A 12,760-nucleotide genomic window follows, 5' to 3' on the forward strand; every position below is an offset into this window, starting at 1 on the left:
ATTTCAGATGCATAAGTAAAGAAAAGCTACAAGGACAGATGGCAAAAACAAAGGAAGCGGTGCAAAGTCTACCCAAAAGTTATGCTTAGAAAGGTGCAAATATAATGTGAAATGTTCTGCCTCCGTATGCAAAGATCTTTTTCACATGGTCTTTGAGAAATGTGGCGAGTGAAGGTTCAGAGTAAAATATACTTTATATATATTAGTTTAGAGTTTGTTTATACATTTGTGCATTCTAGGGTTAAATAATTAAATTATGGTTATTAAGAAATAAACTGCCGAGACTATGATGGCTATTTTTGCCAGGCTTGTTTGTGTGTGTGTGTGTGTGTGTGTGTGTGTGTGTGTAATATTATTATTTATTAGACTATATAACTATTATATCAATATTGGTTGGTAGTTTATGTGAATAAATATTATTTATTCACATATATATTGAATTCATATTATATATCAAAATATTATTATGTAATACTAATTTACCATAAAAAACAGCCTACTAAAGCGCAAAAGAAGGCCGACTACAAATCAGGACTACATTCCCCTTAATTCCGGTCTGCATGACGCATTTCCTCTATTCCCACCTCGGCTGAGCTCGGTAAATTCCGTAAATCGAAAAGGGATTTACTCCAAAGAGGCAGGACAAGACCGTAGTTTACTCTGCATCGAGCGGCTGAGAGCTTGCAATGAAACTGCGGTAAACAAACTCACCGGTAAGACCCAGTGTGCTCAGATTTCAGTGTTCGGCGGATTGTGCACAGAAAGATCCGCGATCGCTGTGCGTTATGTATTAATACGGCAAGACTGATCTCACATGCAGTGTTGAATGGATTGGGATTTGGAGGTGCGTGGAAATAAGCAGTGTGTGCTGGAAAGAGACGTGCTTAGAGTCCTTATCTCATCTGACATGATACACATGCTTCACCAGTTGCTAATGAGGAGAATTAATTCACGCGCACATTAATCGATGGGAACATTGTGGGTATCTGCATTGTAATTGGTAAGTTTAACTAGGTTACTTAAAGTAAACGTTTGTCTCTTTAATGCAGAAGACTGATGATGATTGATGTTTGCAGTGAGGCAAATGTTTGCTCGCGCTTTCACGAGACGGAGGGAGACTATGGATGAATCAAAACGGCTGTAATATAAGAAATAATCTTTTTTTTATTTCAAACTTGGCGAGACTTGCATGTTTTTTCTAAATATGTAATGCTTAACTTTTATGGATTGCAACTATATACACCTACCGTCATATTCAGCACATAATGTGTTTGATAAAAGTTTACTTTAATAGTTCATTTCAGATTAAAATAGTGGTCGTTTTTTGAGTAGAATTTAATAGCCTATTTTACCTGCTTTATCAGGGCAGAAGTTACCTTCTTTAGAAGAATTAATTTACACTGTGGTGGTTATATCAAAACAGTAAGCATGCTCGAGGACTGATTCCCAATTCAAAAGTATTACTTCCAGATTCTCTCTCAATACGCGTTACTAACCCTTCCCGCAAATGTAAATACTCTGACATTGTTAAAACATTTAAACAGTCTTAACTACACCAATCCAGCCTTAGCAGTGGGATAAAATGCTTTTGTGGTTGTCCAGACACATGCAGCCCATGCTGACGCCACACCCCTCTGTGTCATCACATTTAAACATCCCCTCAGACGTTTGCAAATTTATACTTGTGGATTCGCCATTGTTCTTTAAAGATGTATTGTTTGGTTTTCATTACATTACTCACTCTGCTTTTTATCTAATTAACTGTTATTTGCCGAATTGCATAGGCTGTTCACTACAACAAGTTTAGCAAACATTATGTTTATTGGTTTTGAGAACATAATCAAGTAAGTTAGTAGGGGAGACCCAGGACAAGGTTATCTCAAGGGCTTACAAAAACCTTGTTCAACACTGTTGTTATATTTTGCAATTTTATACCATTAAGTTTTTTTTGTGGCTGAAACATATACACATAATATTGTATATTATCTATTTCATGAGGTGTTTTTAATGTTAATATAGTTGAAAATCCTATTATAAGCCTATTATTGGCCATTCTGACAACATAGTCATATCTGACATATAGTGGTACAACATGTCCCAACATTATGCTACTTTTATACATTTATTCTTTGTCATATTCTCTTGGCGTTTTAAAAACTGAAGAGAAAAAAAACCTTATGAAAGGAGATGCCATACAAAGATCTTTCTTTTTTGTGAATTTTCATTGACATGGTTGTTCAAAGTATGCTAAATAAGAGTTGCTTTGCATAGGTTAATCATCTGTTTTATTACTATATGATGGTATGCAAGTACGTTGTTCTTTTTGCTTTGGCACTTCTCTTCAGCTTCATCTTGTTTGTCATTGTCAAGGTCAAGAACTAACTTTTTTTTAAAAAGTGCTTTTTTAGTGACAGTCCGGTAAAGACGGTTTCTCTTACATCATGAGCAGGACTCGTGTATCCAGCACATTCCTAAGGTTTTTAAGCACTTTTATCAGTCAGTGTAACTCATCCTCCTCTCTCTCTCCTTCTAAGAGCTTGTAATCTCTTTTTGAGACGCATGGAATTGCAAGACTGTGGGTTTTATTTTTGTTTTTACCTTTTATCAGCATTGTAGACCTATTTTGCTTTTAAAGTCTTAAGTTCATCTTGCGGTATTCAATGTCTGACCTGAAGGAGACAGACAGGTCTGCTTACTGTGTATGTGGTGATGTGGTGATGGACTGCTGATGCTGATGAATCCAGTAGCTTAGGAAAAGGCATCAAGCAGAGTACTGTCTGCTGTCCCTTTGATAAACTGCATGCTGCTTTTTATCACCACTGTCACTTTTATTGGTAGCTTGCCCATGGGTCATACCTCATTGGCAAGGTTCCTGTTATTTAGCATGGGTGTACACTGTATAGGTGACAGGCTCATTGACTTGTGCTAGCGACTCATCACTTGTCGCTTTCTTCACTCCAACAATGTCCCACATATTCTCTTTTAAAATACAATTTAATTGGAAGGCCAGAGTCAGCTGAGTGTAAATGTTAATTTTATACACATCATGTTGAACGTGACTGTAAATAAAGAAAAGGGTTCCCTTATGCCACGGATCAGTTGGTTTCTTTAGGGAGAATAAGGCATATGTCATATGGGACCAATGAGTAAAACGTGCCATCTTATAATAGAACCTCAAACAGTCCATTTATTTGTTCTCTTTTCTTTGAATTATGAATGGTCACTTATCACAAAATGTCATTTTTGTTTATTTTGCCTGGCATATATGGTTCAGATAAGCCTGCTGCTACTATGAAAAATATTGCATGAGAAATGAGGTCTGTCTGCTAATCATACCCTTCATTATATTGATGTTGACCCAGCTATATGTCAGCCAGCATAGGTTATGAATGTGCTTGTTTAGAAAAATATTTTTCATCGCTAATTTGCCACTTATTGTCATCACTTACACTATCGTTAAAAGTGTGGGATCGGTAAGATTATTTTAAAAATCTTTTACAAAGAAGTTTCTTTAATAAAAGTACAGTAGAACTGTAATATTGAGAAATATTATCATCATTATTATTATTATTATTATTATTATTACAATTTAAAATAACTGTTCTTGATTTTTATACATTTTAAAATGTATTTTATTACTGTGTTGGCAAAGCTGAGTCATTACTCAGTCTTCAGTGTCACATGATCCTTCAGAAATCATTCTAATATGCTGCTTTGGTGCTCTAGAAACATTACTTATTATTATCAATGTTGAAACCACTATTATTTTTTCAGGATTCTTGGTGATTAATAGAGAGTTCAAAAGAGCATTTTGTTTTTGAAATAAAATCTTTTGTAACATTACTGTCACTTGTGATCAGTGTTAACTCATCCTCGATAAAAGTGTTAATTCTTAATTCTCAATCTTACTGACCCCAAACCTTTAAACGGTAGTGTATTTATTAAGCACATTTCACTATATACTGTATGCCTTTGGACCACCGGCAATCTTGGTATTTTGAAGGGCATTTTTGTACAACAGGAATTGTAGCAAACGGATGTATGTGAGGGCATTCAAATGAGCCTCTGAACACTTGCCATGTTCTGCCCAAATCTAGTTTTACCTTGGACTAGTGTTGCATTTTTCATTCTACATTCCAGAGAACCACTTGAAACTGTTTTTGAGTCAGTATAGAGGTTTTTTACAAATGTTAACATTCCTGTCATTCTGAATTCCACATTATCAGACAACTTAGATCTTTTACAAGCCCTCATGTCATTCCAAACTTGTATGATTGCCTTTCTTACATTGAACACAAAATGAGAAGCTTAGTAAAATGTTCACACTACGTGAATGAGCAGCTGCTGTCATCAAGCTCCATATGTGTTAAAAAAATCACTATAAAATGACAAGATTTGTGGATAGAGTGTAAGTTTGTAAATTTAAGTCCCATTCCACTGAAAATCCACCCCTCTGCAATGGTTTTAAAAAGTGTTTTAACATTCTGATCAACTATTTTTGTGTTCATAGAAGGAATAAAGTGGTTTGGAACAACATGAGTGAGTAAATAACAGAATTTAAATTTGTGAACTATTCCTTGAAGAATTCGTATTCACACAGAAAGTTGAGGTGGCAGTCTGACTGAAACTTCTCCTCAAATGCAGCCGTTATAATTAGCAGGGGTGTCGTTGGGTATGCGGGTGTCACATCCTTTTGCTCCAGTGAGTTCTGAGCACGACTGCCAATAGAAACTGTTAAAACACTACACCTCCACACACTACACTGTCATCATTCTCTCTTTTTGAACTCTACTTTCCATATTTTGCCACTCACTTCTATCTGCACCTTCATCTTGAATGAAAATGCCTGGTTGTTTTGTCAATAACACAAGAAGTTTTGGTAAAGCTTTAGGTTTATTGACTTGTGATACACCTCCCAAAACCCTCTAATTAAGTTACCTGTTATTGTTACCTGTCATAAGAACCAATTACAATAGACATTTTGTTTAGCTCAGATTTGTTCATAGATCTAGTCAGCTTTTATGAGAAAGCTATTCCTGAAAATGAAAATTCTGTTATTTACTCACTCTGTCATTCCCAGAAAAAAAATCTAAATATATTTAGATTATTAAGAAAGTAAGTCTAATGAATAAGTTACTTAAAAAATAAGTTATTTTAGTTCTTGACTTTTGAAATATTTCTCTAACTCTCTGTTAATCAAAGAATCCTAAAAAAGGTATAGCGCATTTCACAAAGATATGAAGCATCACAGCCATTTTTTTTTTAAACATTGATAATAATAATAATAAATGTTTTTTTATGGAGTAAATCAGCTTATTAGAATGATTTCTGAAGGTTCATGTGACACTGAAAACTGGAGTAATGATGCTGTAAATTCAGATTTGCTGTCACAGGAATAATTACATTTTAAAATATATTAAAAAAAGAAAAACTGTTATAACATAAAATTACCTTTTTTTTTTTACTATATTTTGATTAAATGCAGTCTTGGTGAGCATAACTTGGACCATACATGGTGAATAACATGCATATTTTAATTGTGTGAAAGTGTTTACCCAACAAAATGTCTGGCTCCATACAGGCAGACACAGGACACCTATTGGAGCCTTGGAGTTTAGTTTGACTCTGGGGGCCTGAGGCTGTTTCTACCCCCACATTCTCTGTGCCGAAAAAGGATCCAGGACAGGTCAGTCTGTTATATTAGGAACTTCTGCTATTGCTGCCTCCCCTTCAGCAGAATGGTTAACTGGCTCATCGTGATCTTTTGTGCTCACTAAGAGTTGGTTGCCAGAATGGGCAGATACAATTACCATCCAAACTGCTATGAGGGTTCAAGCAAGCTGCTCTAATTTGAACACATTCCACTGGAGCAGTAGATGAGTGAGCTAAGAAAGGCGTTGAAAGAAAAATACAGTGGTCTGATGGATTGTTGGACAATGTATTAGTTAAAGAACATGTCTCAGGTGCTCATTTGAATGAGTTGTTCCAAAGCTAAAACATTGCATGCATCCCATCACTTTGAATGGTGCTTTTTCTGTAAGGGTATTTTTAGGAATTTCGGGGTATTCTTTGCCCTCTGACATGAGGCTCAATATGGTTACATGAAATCAGAGCGTCGAGAAGGGTTTTCTGAGCCAGTCTACAGCTGGCTGGGTGGTGTAGATATCTGGCATTCCCAGATTCCCTGTATTGTAGAGCTGACACAGACTGGACTATATTGTGTATACAATATATGTATATATATATATTGTATACACAGTATAGTCTAGTCTGTGTCAGCTCTACAATACAGGGAATCTGGGAATGCCAGATATCTATTTATATAAATAAATCTATAAATATATTAATGTATTTATTACTTAGTAGTAATTGGTTATTTATTTATTTGTTTTTCTGTATGTTTGTTTATTTCAGCTATTTTGGAAAAATAATTGATTCCTCTATTTTAAGATAAGACAATGGATTTGAAAGATAATTTACAATAATTTTTTTTATTTTAAGATATTGATCATACTTTTGCCATCCACTAGCACAATTTTATAGGGATAGTTTACCAAAAAATAAAAAATATTTTATCATTATTTACTATTGCTTTCTTTGCTGGAACATAAAAGATATGAATAAAGCTATTAAATATAGATAAACATATGTAGAGAAAAAATTCTCTGTGGGTTTATTTTACACAATGAAAGTCGGTGGGGTCCAGTGTTGTTTGGACCTAATTGACTTTCAAAATAATACAAAATATTTTAATCCACAAAAGCAAAAAAATTCCTAAATGTCAGCTAATCATATTGGCCAGAATTTCTACATCGGTACATCCTGTTATGGGAGCTATAACTTTGTCTTTTGGTGTGTTTTTTTTAAATGTGTGTGACATTTAAACATTTGTAACAAGAAAGGCTGCATATTTCACAAAGAGTCTAGGGACCTAAAGCATATACGCACAGTAACATGCACAGAGTTTAGAGAAGTTGTGAAGAATCATGTGATGTAACTTTGTAAACTGAACTTGCAGAAATGATCTATCTTCACTCACTTGGGTTATTTAGGTACACCGTCAACTCAAGTATTATAAACATGCAAGTTAAGTTACATTTATATAGCTATATATATAGCTTGGCAACACAGTTCTTTAAATGGACCCTGCTGGTCCTAAATGACAGATGGATCTATAGAGTGAACATAGCATGGATTCATCTCAAGACCATTTGGGTATTATTATTAGAGTTAATATTTTCAGACAATTGTGTTTTTGTGATTTGTCATGACCTTTTTTAAATCTTATTTACTGCATAGGAGTATGTTGATATTATTTTGTAAGAGTGTTTTTACCCACAATGTGTTGTTGGAAAATGTGTGATGTATTTGACACTTATTTGTACATGCAGATAAATGTCATATTTCAACAACATTGTTTGTCTTGCTGAGAAAAAACATTGAAGTTTCAGCATTTAAAGCACTCTTAATAAATGTTGGCAGTGTTTCATTGCATGAAGATGATGAGTCGGGTGGTGTCTTAGTCTGTGTCCAATTTTATCTGTCTCTCTGTCTGTCTATCACTCTCAATCTCAGTTTACTACCTTCTTGGCCCCCTCTGTCCTTCTAAAGTTGGAATTTGGCTTGACGTAGAGATGCTAATATTTGTCGACCATCCGTTTAACCTTCACAGGGCTATGTGTTGACAGCATCTGTCTAAATTATGGATTATGAATGTATGCCAGGGATTGGTAAATCATTAAAAAAAAAAAGTTTTTTTTTTTTTTTTTACATTCTGTTTAAGTCATTTTAAGTCCAAATGGAAAATCGTAACAATAAAAGATGTGACATTTTTGATGTTCTGCGCAAATGCAGGTTCCTAAAAATACACTTTGTTGACACAAATTACTGCCCAGTAGGACAAGATCATGTTGAAGACTATAGCCGCTTTCCGACCGGAGGAACCTTTTCACAGTTCCTAGAACTATTGGCTAAAGTACCCGGATGTCGGCGTGTTCGCACCGCAGGAACTAGGAACGATTTTAGTTCTAGGAACTCCATTTGGAGGAACTAATTTAGGTCCTACTTCAGAGTAGGGTCTAAACCAGCACTATAGGAACTACCCGTGACGTTAGTGTTCGCTGATTGACCGAACGCACGCGGAGCACCAGCACCCGCCATTTTTAAAACGGCTAGAATGTAAACACACAGATTATAGCCTATATATTTACTCAATAAACTAACTATAAAACATGGAAAACAGTGATAGATGGGTCTCTAAACCTTTATGCTGAAGAGAAAATCCAACGCAACTTTGAGGGGACCAAGTCAATCATGATTATGTTTATCTGCCCAGCTAGCAACACTGGACATCAACCACACGGCATAGGCTAATAACCTTTTTTTCATATACTGTCTACTTTCTATAACAGTTCTATCTAATAACATGTTAAACAGTACTGTTAGACAGATCGCTAACTAATAAACACAGAGAATGCGAGCATTATTTGCTCTGGCGTTCTCAGCGCCGCCAAAATAAAGGTCTGTCACGCCGTCAAAATAAAAGTCACCGTGCTTGCGTCACTCCCTTACCCTTCCTACCAGTTCCTATGGCCATTTGGCCAGTGCGAACGCAAACAGCAAAACCGAGTTTGGGGGAGAGTAGTTCTTAGAACTGTTTAGAAGTGGACAGTTCCTAGAACTAAGTTCCTGTAACTACTTGGTCGGAAAGCGGCTATTGAGGGATTTGGAGCCAGATGTTACTTCCTACATGTCCCGGAGATCTATATAAGGAGATTTGTTGTGTTTATGGGTGAGAACACCACCAGTGGGATTCCAGCCAATGTCTAGTGTTGTATAGACACACAGAGAGGAAAAGCCAAACCTGGGTGTCATGCTCCATGACTGTTACCTCCCCCCTATACTTTATCGCCCTCTCAATGTGGATCACTTTTTGGAAAGGGTGTCATGAGAACTCCAGCTGGATTTGATTACATGCGGAGAGCTCTGCGTTAATCAAATGCTTGAAAATAGCCTTTTATTTGTGTGGTATGCCATCAGAGTTCCCTAATGCTGAAATAAATGGATACAACAGGACAGGCTATTTAGGCTCCTGACTGGCATGTTTACTGGAAGGCTACGTGGTGTAATCCTCTGAGGTGCATCTCGTAGCACAGGACATAATGTCCATAACCAGATCTGTGTGATCTGTTACAGCTGTTTGCTCTGAGGTCATAGTTGTGGCTCAGAAAATCATATGATCCGTACCTTACTTGTGGGCGGAATTCCAACTGTGGTTCTTCCTGGCAGTGTATAAGTCATTTGTTAAAGTTTGCAGATGATACTCTAGTGGCTGTACTTATACTCTATTTGAGAACAGACTTCAAACTTCAATTTTTTTGTGTTGGTACATACAAAATGAGTAATAGCCTCATTAGCTGGCACTAGCAGTGGTTTTAGTTGCTAATCCCCACAATCTCAGTGACAGTTCAGATTAAGCTGTCTAGCGCTGCTCATTTTTCACCGGAATAGCTAGCTGCTTTATGAAAGTGTGCAGCATGTAAAATGTTGCCCCAGTCGTGTTAAACGAGCTCTATTGTCAGTGAAAATACAGTCATTAAACCAGCTAATGACTAGCAGGAGGCTGCTGATTGGCTGCTCGGCTGCAGCAGGAGATGCTTTTGCAGATGTTATTGGGGTTGACTGAAGTCTATTTCCATTTGAAAACTGTTTTGCTGTTACTGTTTGCAAAATATGTTGGAGGCATTATTTTTGCTCCATTTCTGGAATGATCGGACTTGAATTGGAACTATTGAATGGAAATGATCTCTATTTGAATGATGAGGTGTTATATCAGTGTGTGTGTTTGTGTGTATAATATCTGTGCATGTATATAGAAGTGTGTCCCATCTCAGTGTGCAGCAAACTATAAGTACACCATTGTTAGGTTCATTTCCTTAAAGTGTAAACTTTGGTTCTGTATAGGTCCATCAAAATATAGTTTGTTTAAGCATCCCATCTTGGCTTACTGATGGAAGACAGGCTGAGTGTTCAGGAAATAAAATCAGTGTATATGTCTGTGCAGGGTTTTTTTTAATTACACCAATTTAATTGTGTTAAACAGATGTCACACCATGTAGCTGTTCCAGCTGTGTAAAGCCATGTCAATCCCATGATCCACAACATGAGCTGGCTGCCAGTGCAATATAAATTTCTACATTTGCCTGCCCCCTTTTTGGAGGGGTAATTATTTTAGAATGATGGTTTAATGTGCCCTCCTACATTTAAAATCATTCATACACCCCTGTGCCCAGGCTAGACTCTATATTCCTGCTGTGAGTTAATCTAGCCTGGAAGCATATTGAGTTTTGCTGATCCTGCAGGAATGTTGCTTGTCTTTCAAGGGCCAGACCTGCTAACAGCTAACCGGTCTGTGACAACACAGACTTTACGTTTGACCAGAAACCCAAGGATTTCAGAATTAGCTGATTTTGTAGCTCAGTTTCCTTGAATGTTGTTTTGAACTTAAATGGATAGTTGTCCCAAAAATGAAAATTCATGTCATTTTGTTCATCTTCTACAAATGAAGATGTTAATGGAGAGGTTCCCCAACTTTTTAGAGTGACGTTTAACATCCTTCTATGTACCCTCTTCGACTCTTCCACTTAGCCTGGAGTCACACCTTTTCTGTTAAGGGACAATGTTTGCCCACCTTAAATTGATTTTCAGGTGCATTTTTTAAACCTTTAATTAAAGCAAAGTTTTTCTAACCGTATTAAATGTACCTATGTGTCAAATTCTTAAAATTCCATTAATATAACTATTAATATATTAAATAAAGCAATAAATTAAACAAAATCAATAATTTCAATCAAATGAAAAATTCTCAACAAAAGCCATCTTTGCACTGCAGTGGTACAAGCTGCATAGATGTGTTTACAGACTGTTTAATCTTGCTCAGATGTAGCATGAATGCCATTTCAATGACATAAATAATGTTATGAGACAGTTTTAAATTAAAAATGTTCAATAGAGAAATATGAAATGATGGTCAAAGCGAAGTGATTCTTTTAAATATTAAACTAAAACCGGCAGTAGGTGGTGGCAAGTCGCCGTCTTAATGAGTGAGTCATCGAGTCATTCATTCATCCTTTCATTAACTAAGCAAGTGGCTGTATTTTTGAATGGGTCATTGAATCATTGACTCTCCCAATTCGTTCAAAGCCCCAGATTCATTCACTGACCAAACACTGCTGTGTGTTGCTTGGAGACACAAAATGTGTTTCAGCACTCACAGCCATTCCCCCATACTAAAGCCTAATTTATACTTCTGCATCGAACTCATACCGTAGCTACTTCGCTACGTGTGTAGCACGCGTAGCCTACGGCGTACCCTGCATGCACCTCTCCGAAAATGTAATAACGTGTCAATTATATGCGGACCGCAAACGCTGTGATTGGTCTGCTAGAACCCCTCCCTTGGGTTTCACATGATCCCTCTGCATGTGTAATTGCACGTCAACACGTACAATGGCGCAGAAGTATAAATGAAATCTGACGCCTAGCCTACAACATAGAGACTATGGCGTTGGTCCGACTCAGAAGTATAAATCAGCCTTGACACATAACAGGTGTCTTAACCCCACTTAATAAATGACACTCCCCTTTTAGCATTGGTCACATTACTTTTCCATTACATGGCTCCTACACTATTATTTAATTGCAAAATAGCGCAAACAATACTCTATGTACATCACTTATTATGACAATTTTGTTTGTTTAACTGTTAAATTAATGTCACATTTGCAATCGTGTGGATATTCGGGGAAAAATTGCATTACACTCGTATAATATATTATCAACTTTAAAAACGAACTTACACTGTGTTTTATAGTATCAAAGCGAGTTTGAGTCTTAAATGGATCTCTATGCACAGTGTGTCTATATTTGTTTTTCATGCTAGTGCTAAAACCCCACTTTTCCTGTATTTACACTGGGGCCTTGTGCCTGTTAGAAATACATGCTCAGTTTGAATGATATTTTATAGTGGGGTAGAATTAAATGAAAGGCAAAACTCAGCATTTTGTCACCTCACGTACCCCCAGTTTGGAAATCTGAGAGATTTCTCTCCCTCCATTGAAGCGTAAAATTTTTAGTGTAATGGACTTTCAAAGAGTTTATAAATTCTAAACGCAATCCATATGACTCAAACTGTTTGATCCAAGTCTTCTGAAGAGACACACTTTATGCACAGATTTAATTTAGGATTTTATTCGCATATAAACATTGTTCAGCCCACATACATGGAGTACATCAAAAATGGTGAAAAGCATAGACTGTGGTGAAAAGCTCAACCATACTTGCTTGAAGCACAAGATCCAATGAGGTTTGTTGTCGTTCATATAGAAGTTTTAATTTCTGAAATTTGCAGTATGTTTTCAGAGGGCATTGAACTCTTATCTCAAAAGATAGGGACAATTTGATTCCTCATGATTCTTTAATGACCAATTTCTGTATTATTCAATCTAAAATATATACTGTAAATAGTCTCTGCTTTAATGTAGGCTGTGCATGGACTGAATTGTACTTGGAATCAATCTGTTGTCCTGTTTGAACATGCTGCATGTATAGGGGGTTGTTCATTCTGTCTTTCAGTGAATGTGAGTCATTGGGAAGCTGTCTGACACACTGTTGCCATCATGGTCATGTGAACTTCACCGCCTACACATGCAAGTCATGCCAGTGATGGCCATGTCTGCTGTTCATCAAACAGGCCTTCTCG

At 36.5% G+C, this 12,760-nt stretch overlaps 1 protein-coding gene across 3 annotated transcripts in view; it reads left to right on the forward strand.

The window, feature by feature from the left end:
- The first annotated feature begins 609 nt into the window (after positions 1-609).
- tln2a (talin 2a) overlaps positions 610-12,760 on the forward strand; it is a 57,854-nt gene continuing 45,703 nt past the window's right edge. The window contains exons 1-2 of one of the 3 annotated variants that reach the window (XM_084108001.1): positions 653-1,000; positions 5,582-5,686. The gene's annotated coding sequence lies outside the window, so the exon portion shown is untranslated. Of the gene's footprint in view, positions 1,001-5,581; positions 5,687-12,760 lie in introns of all 3 variants that reach the window. The other 2 variants (XM_084108000.1, XM_084107999.1) reach the window with 2 other exon arrangements.

The sequence above is a fragment of the Abramis brama genome (genome assembly GCF_963993115.1).
Source record: "Abramis brama genome assembly, chromosome: 3".
In the NCBI taxonomy this organism is placed as follows: domain Eukaryota; kingdom Metazoa; phylum Chordata; class Actinopteri; order Cypriniformes; family Leuciscidae; genus Abramis; species Abramis brama.